The following is an 11,295-nucleotide window of genomic DNA, read 5'->3' as shown; positions in this document are numbered from 1 at the left end:
AAAGTTGACAAGCCCTACAATATCTAAAAGAAGTCAATGAATACTACCAAGATATGAACATAGAGGAACACTTAATAGAAACACCCCAAATCATTCCAGATTCACCCGCAACTGGCCAATTGTATGTGTAGATCCTGTTACTGCAACCGACAATTTATACCAGCATACAATTCACCCACTACAATCCAAAGACACCATTGAAGATGCATTATAAACATATCAAATGCGTCAAGCCAAATGATCCCCAAAGAGCATATGGGAAAATTGTGTAGAAGCACATTCTTTTCCTCTACTCTTTCCTACCGAAATAGGAGTAGTGTATGATGAAAGGTCCACACAAATTAATGTATAAGAATATCGCTCTTTACGAATGTATTCTGAAGACCACAGATTCAGACAAAATGTTGAATACATTTTCCATCCTACTGTTTGAAAGTGACCTAGCAACTTTATGTTGTGGAGTGGCACACACATTAAAAACAAGTTCAATTTTTTTTAACATGTCCGCTACCAACTGCTTCATAAATTAAAGACAAAGATGAAGTTTTGCTGTCAAGTATCACACATCTGTTGGCAAACATGCGTGGTACAAAATAAAACTGGATCCAATGCCATGCTGATGTACATTGTATGGTAAGGAACCTGGGTCCACCCACATGATTTGTTACTTTAAGCTGTGCAGAGTACGCATTGGATGACCTGCATGAGTTCTTATGTAGTGCAAACCAAAATAAAGATGGAATAGATATAAAAACACCATGACAACTCTGTTCTCTTGACCCTGTCTATGTATCAAAGTACTTTCAGCATCACTTCATTGCCATTCTGAACTTCATCTGCAATAAAACTACCCCTCCACTCGGAGAAGTGCAACACTTCTTTTGGAGAAAAGAATATCAATCCAGAGGATCACCACACATCCACATAATTTTGTGGATGAAAGATGCTCCCAAATTTGGCCATGACAGTGACACCACTGGTTTACAGTTTATTGAAAAATGCAACATATATAACCTGCAACATCCCTTCAGAAACCACAGACAGTGACCTTTGCACACAAATCGTTTGCTTTAAAAAACATAGGTATGGCAAGTACTGCCCACCTAGATATAAAAACAAAGGTAAATACTATGCCAAATGTCACATTGGCTTCCCTAGACCCATTTGCAAAAATGGACAAGTAAATAGCTTCACGTCTTCTGTTAGACACAGTGTAAAAGGCAATTCCATTAAAAACACATAGAACAATAATGGGATGAAGCATCCAAGTACATCAATGATTACACAGCAATCTGTTTCCTCTTGTGGAATGCAAACATAGACATACAATACATGGCACACAATTCCGCTGCAGTTGCAAGCTATGTCACAGCCTAAAAAGCTGAAGAAACAGAGCTAAAAGACCTCTGGGATGACATATCATCTGACAAAACACTATCACAAAAATTGCCCAGCTCCGGTATAAAATTGCTCTCCCACAGATAATGCGAGTGTTATGAGGCAGCAGACCGTAACAGGTACAGCCTTATATGGAAAAGCTGAACACATTGTTTGGCTAAACCTTGGTCCTGCCTAATCCCAAAAGAGAGCACCAAAACCCTACTAAGAAATAGAAACAATACTCACAAATGATCTGACCAGCCAGGACATTTCAAAAACAATTTAACTGACACATAGTACTACAACATAAGTACTGCTTTGGAAAACATGTGCTTGTACGACATAGCCCAAAACTACTCCCACAAAAACAATGTCACACCAGATGAGACAACTGGCAAATATTCAGGCTCAACTTCTGAAGGAAGCCTCGTAAAACTTACCAAACCCAGCCTAATTAATCCTACAACATAGAGAACTGTATTGCATGGCCCTACTGCAACTTTCTAAACGTTGTCGAAAAGAAGAAATATGATTAGGTGACTATGACTCATTTGAAACTGCATTCAAAGCAAATGAAATCAGTATAACAAATGCCAATTTCAAACAATATAAAGAAATGTTGGACAATTAATGCCAACAAGAGGAAGAAATTGAAGCTCAACTAGATAAAGACACTCCTGAGGGCAGTCAACCTCCACTTACAGGAAGCCAAGGATAACTTTGAAAACCACTAATTCTAAATGAAGCAGAAATAGCCATGACTGAGGTACAAAATACTATGGGGTCGATTCATGGAGCAAACGTGCGCCGAAAATCCCAGCGCAAGCAGGCGCAAGGTAGCGCAAGCGCGAGAAACGCAGTGCACGCGCACGTGTGCGATTCAAGGAAGACGCTGTGCGTGTTTCCCGCTGTCCGTGCGGCCAATCCTGCCATGGTGCACGCAGGCACACATGGCGTGTGCTACGCGCACAACCAAAGTGGGCGGAACAGTGGGCGTAACACACGGAATGGGGAATAACGCGTGAAAAAGAAGGCGTAACTGGGTAAGTACTGCAGGGAACTACATGGAACGCCCACACGCACGCCAACAACCCGTATTCATGGATTCGAATAGGGGAAACCCGCGCACGGCAAAAGACGCACACAGGCGTCAACGCGTCCGCCACGCGAAGGCAGGCGGAAGCGTCCCCGCACACAGTATAAAAGTGCCACGCAAACAACAAACACGTATATACAGCTACGATGAATACCCCATTTGTCGCAGCACTGCACACCGCAGGAGGAGGAGAATAGCCAGGGCACGCATTTTCGCACCATGGACAAGCCTTTTTGGGATGCCTGAGGACCAGGTCTACGGCAGGTATAGGTTTCCACCCCACATCATCCTAGACCTGGTCAGGGAGTGGGAAGATGACCTTACATCCCCCACCCTTTGCTCCCAAGCATTGAGCCCCTTGGAGAAGCTGCTCAATGTCCTGCATTTTGTGGCCACTGGGTCATTTCAGCGGACTACTGCCATAGTGGGGGGGTCTCACAGGCCACGCAGTCATGCTGCCTACACCAGGTACTGGCAATCATGACAGCGCGCCCCTCAGTCCGCAGGCACATATACATGCCCAGAACACCCGCAGAAAGACAGGCCGTTGTCCTGGATTTTTTCAGCGTGGCACACTTCCCCAAAGTGCTCGGTGCCATAGATTGCACCCATGTGGCCCTACATCCACCTAGGGCCACTGAGGACATCTACTGAAACCACAAGCACTGGCATTCCATCAATGTACAGGTGGTATGCGATGCAAAGGGAATCATCACCTCTGTCTATGCAAACTACCCCGGCTCCACCCATGACAGTTTCATATACAGAATGTCCGCCCTGAGCCGGGCCCTGGAAGCTGGGCAGCATGGCGACACCTGGCTCCTAGGAGAGTACAAATGCCCTTGCACATGCATGCATGTCACACACACACACACAAATAAACAAACCCCAATAATCACAACCATTTACACCTCCCCAGGGGACAGTGCCTACCCTCTGAGCAACCACATGATGACGCCAATCCGGAACCCCACCACACCACCCCAGGTAAGATACAACGCCGCCCATTTTGCAACCAGGGCCATAGTGGAGCGCACATTCGGAGTGCTCAAGTCACGTTTCCGCTCCCTTGACCGCTCTGGCGGGCAGCTACTCTATGCACCACCAGTAGTGTGCAGGATCATTGTGGCAGCATGTGTCCTGCACAATGTTGCAACACGGCAGGGCGTCCCGGTGGACATGGTGGTGCCCCCACATCCCCAAACACAGGCACAGGCGCTGCCCATGGAAGGGGACAGGGCACGTGGCGAGGAAGCCCGGACCCAGCTTGTGGCCACATTTTTCACCTAAACTCCCACCCCTGCGGAGTGCACACAGGCCTGGCACATACCAGGTGACAATCGATGATGACAATGAGACAGTCAACTGTCACAACCCTACCACCCTGCGATAGTTGCCATGGAAGTGCCACATTGTCTGCATCCCTAGCTACTTAAACACAAGCTATCCTGTGTGACCAAAAGGCACACATATGACATGACATGATATGGCCTATACACAAGTATTTCAAGGTGCGATGAGGCAGGGAGGGGGGAACAAGGGAAGACAGACAACGGTACTACTAGGCCAGGTGTCATTTAGATTGTGCAAGTGCAGGGGTAGGGGAAGGGAAAGTGCAAGGGGAAGGGGAGGGGGGGAGTGCAGTACAGGGTGAGTAGACCAAAAAACAAATACATAGGCCAGCTGGTGGCAACAGCAAAGGTAAGTGCAGACAAGTGCTGGGAAGGGGGGGCTGTAGGGATAGAGAGACAGTCCCGCAGTGCAGGGGTTGCCAGGGAGGCAGTGCAAGTAAAGAGTGGCTGGGCCAGGGACTGAGGTCGGTGAAAGTGGCCCAGTTGCAGATCCAGTGCAGTTCCAGTGAAGAATTTAGCAAGGGAGAGGCAGAGAGAAAGCAGAAGCAAAGAGGAAGGTCTTGGGGTGCTTCCCAAACCAGAGATGGTTCTCCTTAAGTTCCAGTGAGGCAGGAAGGCTGTTCCAGAGGGAGGGCCCTGCCGCGGAGAGAGATCTACCCCCAACTAGTTGCTTTGAGAAGCGGATGACCCTGACATGCAAGGTGTGAATCACACACACCTGCAAAGCAGGCCATGGCCATCACTGTTATGTCACTCAAACCCTCCCAAACCACAACATGACATGGCAAGCAATACCCATACACCACAACAGTAACAATAAGGTACACATTGCCATGTCCAAAATGTACAGTGGCATCAGACAATGATGCCTGACCTGGAATCAGATGAAATGACTGACCAACAACCTCCCACCCAAAATAAGTAATTGCCAAATGCATTACAAGAGTTGTAGATGTAACATAACAATGAATGCCTGTCTACATGCACATTGTGCATTGCAAAATCAACACTGCAGCTTCTGTGTGCTGTGTCCTACTCCTGCAACACACTGCTCAGCGCACAGCACAGTGAACAGCCATTGTGTGTGATGCACACCCTGAGCATCACATCTAAGCGACAGACCACATCAAAAAGCAAATTAGGCATGTACAGGATCCATAATTGGTCACAGAACATGTGCTGCAGGGCACAGTGGGCACCAGAAGGCAAACAGTGTACACGTGGATATGCAAGGGTGGTTGTACATGTAGTGCATCAGAGTGCAAGTGTGTGGGTCAGCAAGGACATGCACTCAACATATGCATGTGCAATCAAGTGACCATCAGTGTTCTCTACACATCACATGTGAACATTCACCATGTGTACACCCCAGCATGTCAAACCACAACTATCCCCTCGCACCTGAAAGGTAAACACAACACATGAACAGGCATTGATCAGCAGAACACAACATGAACACTGCAGGGCAAGGCAACTATCAACAACAACCCCCTCCCCTCCCTCACAAATGACCATGACCCACTGAACAACTGCACCTGGGTCATGGAGCCTTCAACCCTCAATTCCACCTCGCCAGAGGATCACCTTTCCCCTTGGTCACCATCTCCCACCTTGTGTGTAAAAAGGTGCCTGCACCCTCAGAATCCACACTCATTTCCAAAATCACAAAATCCAAGCCAGAAAAACGAACCAGAACAGCCTCCAGTAGATGACTTGACATAGCAGTACCTCACAAAGGCCAAGTACTACCACAATGATGCAACAACCAAGGTAGCACAGTAAAACAATGTCACAACAGGATGTGAACCATGTGTGGTACATAACATAGAATGATGCACCATGAACGGATGTGTACTGTCACAGGTCCCGTGTACAGGCGCGGGAGTGTCACGAAACAACCACCCCCACCGTGTCCCGGGTGCCTGCAAGGTCAAACTCACACAGGCCCCTGAGGCCCGGGTGGGGAAGGAGGGTCAGGGATATGCAGTCGGGACAGGTGTTGGCACACTGGATAACTGGAATGAGTGGCAGGAGAGGGGAGGAGGAATGACACATGAAAGTAGGGAATGCACGAAAATGTACTACCTGCATGAACACATACACAATCCAAACAAACTTGGACATCATTGTCATGGCCTTCTGTAGTCCAGGCTTAGGAGTGGCACGAACCAACCACCCCCTCTAGGGTTTTGGCGCCTGCAAGTTTGGGGCTTACACACGCATCCACAACCCCAGCGGGGAAAGAGGGTTAGGGAACGTTGCTTGGATAGGTACGGGAAGCAGGAACACCGGGTAGAGGGTACAGGGTTCAAAATTGCATAGGAGTCCGGGTGATTAGGGGGAAAAAAACATACCAAATTGAATTACACATTCATCCATGCATTAGTCCACCACCCAGCAAGCCTATGCAGAGCATTTTGAAAGAAAAACAACAAGACACTTAGCTCTGGTTTTGAGTGCTGGCCTCCAGCCTGAGCACTCTCAGGTCTGGTTACAGGAGCACTGCAATGCTGCAAAGAGAGCCGCAGTCAGCAACCTGTATGTGCCAATTACACAAAAGCACACCACCAAACATGCCCCATAGCAACAAACTACTCTACAAACAGACAATCTGGTGTAGATGCTTCGTACCCATATATAACATTACCCCTGTGATGGGTCATACACAGTCAATGCAGTAAGTCAGCCGCCGGTGGGTGCGTGGCAAATGGAACACCAATGTGTCACAATTCACACAACATGCAATGTTCCCTGGCTAAGCAGGCATACCCATATAGCAAGCCATGACTTCAGAGCAAGTTGTGTACCACCAGGACCGAAACAAAGTTGGCAGTGCATTTATCAAAATGTACATGGAAATGAAATGCACTGCACCCGAGTATGTCCCTTGCTGTATGTCCCTGTGAGCGGCCCATTTCCATGTCTCGGAAGGCTACATGGTTGATACAAGTGCCTCAATGGACCTTGGTGTACCAGAGGGTATGTGCCACTGCCCCTGCAGGTGTCCCAGACAACCTTACAATCAACAGCCATCAGTCCACCAACACATCTGAGCTGCATTGTATGCTTCAACACCAATATTCGTCCAAGCTCACCCTCAGTGCTGTGACTAAGCCTGCATGTGCAACTCGCCTGGTGCAAGCTTTGCTGTGTTCTGGCCCCCCTGTGCCGCTCACCTTGCCTGGAGTTCCTTGGAACACGTCAGCAGTTCTAGGATGTAGGTCTGCAATCCCTGTGCCTCTGCTTGTGCACACATGTGCATGTGGGCACCAACAAACATGTCCAGAATTCAGACATCCAATGGGCCATGTCTGCTGGCAAAGGTGCTCTGGAGGCTCATCCCCCTGCAGAAAGGGCATGAAACACATGATTAATGCTTCAAATTCATCTGTGTGTGTCTCTTCAGGCATCTCATTACTTGACCATGTCAGAGAGTCACATCACAAATCACACCATCAGTCCGTCTTTCACATCCAAAGTGTGGAACACTATCTGCGTCATGAATTGCAACAAGCACATGTACAGTAAAGATAAGAAACATACTACACAATGCATAGCAATGAATGTACACATTAATCATGAAACACCCCATCTAGCAAAAGCTGAACAGAGGACAATAATACCAAAATCATCCCCACTAGGGGTGTAACCACAAGTCACACAGCACCAGACATGCCACAGATATGACAGTCCAAAGACCTTGTCTAAAAGGTTGTGACACCGAACCATCCTTGCGAGCCCATGGATAAGGGAGGCAGGAGTGCCATATGTCGGTCAAGGACCCCAAGCAGCAAACACATACACAAGACAAGCTTGAAGGGCCCAGCTGGAACAGACAGTGGATGCCTTCAAAAGCCACAAAGCACTGCACTGTCACATGAAAGCACAATAGACAAGCAATTTTAAACTATATTAACTAATTACACTAACTATGGAAAACCTACATTACCTAATTAAACTAACTATCAAACAGAAACTTAACTAACTAAACTAAAAGAAAAATCAAAAATGGCCACATACGACCTGGGGGGGAGGGGAGGCACCCAGGAGGGGGGAGGTACAGGGTGCTGCTCAACATCCACATGCGATGATGCTGAGCCAAAAAAAACCCTCCATGGGCTCAACGCCTGCACAGCCCGACCTATGTGGGAGATAGATGGTCGTTCGAGTCTGGCTCATCCTGTAAAGGAGGACGTGGCACAGTAGCCTGGCCACGCCTATCCGCAGCTTGCCCCTCATCAGCAGCAAGTCTGCCGGACGGGTGAGCCTGGTTCTTTGTGGCGATGTGACGTAGGTCTGCATGCAGAACCTCACGTGATACACGTGCTTCCTCTTGCAAGGTAGCACGTGTAACACTGAGTTTCTCCTGCAAGGCCTGCTGGACAACCGCTGCACCTCCTGGCAAGCCTGTAGCTCAGCCGAAATGGTACGCTCAAGATGTGCAAACCTCTCCTCTGGCCGCTGCCTCTGGGACATCATAAGGACACCCAGAGTGGATTTGAGGGAAGCATACTCCTCCCTCAGGGCATCCATGTGCGCCTCTGCGTGAGCAGCAATTGCTTGACGCAGAGACGACATTTCAGCCTGGCGTGCCCTGTCTGAGGCCGCCATGCCCAGCCTGAGCGAGCGGGCTGTGGACCGTGCCGCCTGCTGCTGGAGAAGCACCTGCCTAGCAGGGAGGTGCACAGATCGGGCCACACGCTCCATGCTCTCAGCGATGTTCTCCATTGCTGCCCCCTGCCGTTCGGAATTGGCAGTCATGTCTTGCTCCCACTCAGTATACTGCGGTTGCGCTCGGCGACCGCATTGCCGGGCTTGACCCCTGCGGGACCCAAGGACCATGGGTCCTCGCTGTGTTGGCACCGCCCGCGGCTGCACGACTACATGCCCCCGTCGACATGATGTCCCAGGCACATCAGTGACTGGTGTGGAGGGTGACCCTGCGTCCCGATCCACCAAAGGTGGAGGAACAAGACTGGCTGATCCCTCAGTGCAGGTGTCGCGGACAGAGGAGTGTCCACATCAGAATCACTCACCCCTGACACATGGACTTGATGCTCATCCAACTCAACATGGACGTCAGAGTCGTCATCAAGGCTGGACTCATAGGCAGCCAGAGACAAGATGGACTGTAGCACTTGGGAGTTTTCGTGGCCTACAACCCCACGACCCCCACTAGTGCCGGGTTGATGTAGTGGTAACAACCCTGTGTCTGGCATGACAACACCATCCTCCGCCTCCATTGCGTCATCACCTGAAAAATAGAGAGAAAAAAGGTCACTACACTTGTCAGAAGCACACAACACACACACACACCGACAGCAAACGCATCAGGCAGACATGTGACACACAACATATAACCTGGCATGCATGCTGGGTCAACTTTGAATTCCTTCTGTGATCAGACCTGTTGAAAGGTGGCAGTTTCCATGGAAGTGGGTCTATGGAGTGCAGGAAATGTGTACGCCACTCACTAACTACATGTACAAGGACTCCATGGTGTGTGCCAGGAAATGTGAAGGCAGTGCAATGTCAAATTCAGACATCACGTGCATTGTGCATTCAATGTGTACCATATCTAGAAGCCAAGCACCCCTCCACCCCAGTACCAAAGCAGGGATGCCTAGCATGGTATCAAAAGGCTGACCATACACCTGTGTATTGACAGGCAGTGTTGACTGGCATCAACAGCTTAATGTGATTCAAGTGACAACACTGCAAATGATGCTGGGACAGTAAGCAGGACACATGATGAAAACTCTGGATGCCGCCCATGTGTGAAGAAGACACAACAACAGTTGGACAGAGTCATTGGCCATTGAACAGGCTGAGGCCTGTGAGCCACACAGATTGTCAGACCCTAAACATGTGTGCAACGCAGGACTGAGCCACAGTTGACATGGGAAGGCTGATGAGATGCCAGGCAATGTATGTAACCAAGGACTTGTATTACAGTGATCATCCAGTGAAGGACATATAGGGGCATGCATGCAATGCACATGGAGCATGAATGGGCACTCATGTCCCACACGGCATATGTCTGGCAGATTCTACGCTGGAAGTTAGCATCTACACAGGACGCATGAACAAGAAAGTACACATTGGCAAGATTGAAGCAGACCAGTGCAAAGGTGGAACTGTGGTGCAGAGTGGCGGAGGAGGGGCAAGGGAGCATGCCTACATGGAGTCCCCGCATGCAGGCAGAGGAGACATGCATCACGGAAGCATTGCATTACTTACACATCAGAACCATGTACAAGTCACATGTAGTGGCAATCATGCACAACACATCCCACAAGTGAAACACACACGTCCTCAACAAATACGTATCAACACTCACTGGACTGGGCATCAAAGTCCAACATCTCTCCCACTCCTTCGACCAATTCAGGTGGTATGAACTCCGCAACGAGTGCCTCATGCGGAGTGAGCACTTCCCCCTCTGGTGCAGGCCCACCGCCAGTCACCAGAGTCAAGTTGTAATTAGAGGCACGCTTAGCCTTAGTGCTGCGTTTGATGTCATTCCAACGCTTTTTGCACTCTTGCGCCGTGTGCACCTCATGGCCGAATGAACTGACATGTTCCGCAACATGCTTCCTGTGGGTGTCACGTTGGGCAGCTGTAGTCTGACTATTGGCACCCACTAGCATGTCACGGCTCTGGCCCTGCACGTAGTCCACGAGGAAGTCCAGTTCCTGCTTGCAGAAAAGCTTCTTCCTCGACAAGCAGGAGGTTGTGGCTGTGTGTGGGGTCCCAGCCTGTGCTGCAGGTGCAAACTTCCTCCTCTTGGACTGTGGCACAGACCCTGGCTGGCTAATGCCACGCTGACCAGTATGGCCAGTGGGTTCGGTGGATTGAGCCGAGGGAGTGGCAGGTGGAGGGACAACCAAAGGCCTGACTTGTGTCAGTGGCAGCGGGGTGCCCTCTAATGGACCCTGCGCAGCAACATCAGCTGTGGCAGGGTCATTGACCGCAACAGTCCTGGTTGGCAGACTCACAATCGGGGTGTTGTTGGGTGCATGTGCCCCTGCACTTGCCAACACCCGGCTGTTCGGGGCAGCAGATGACATGACTGCCCCAGGGACACGTGTCTTGGTCTGAGCAGCCCGGCCTGCCCCTATGGTTTCCCTCCTGGCCTGTTGGAGATCTACCAAGGGCTCCTCAAGTGCCAACGCAGCCTGCGCTGGCAGACCCTGAGCCTGGGTGGCTGTGTCCACAGCTGCACCTACAGCTACCACTACCCTTGGGCCCATGGCAGTCGATGGAACAGACTGCTGGGTCACACGGGCGCCAGTGCCAGATGCAGAAGCTGCATCCCCCGGAACCACAGGGGGTGGTGGCATGACTGCACCGACACATGGCACATCATTGTGTTCAAGTGGCGCACCCCTGCCTCTTCCCCCTCTGTGGCCGCCCTGGACACCCTGGAGTCCCCCTACTCCCTGGTCACCACGGCCACGTCCCCGA

The sequence above is a fragment of the Ambystoma mexicanum genome, chromosome 5p, assembly GCF_040938575.1.
Source record: "Ambystoma mexicanum isolate Mex_15411 chromosome 5p, UKY_AmexF1_1, whole genome shotgun sequence".
NCBI lineage: Eukaryota > Metazoa > Chordata > Amphibia > Caudata > Ambystomatidae > Ambystoma > Ambystoma mexicanum.
The sequence above is the reverse complement of the archived record's forward strand: the minus strand, read 5'-3'. Positions refer to the sequence as shown.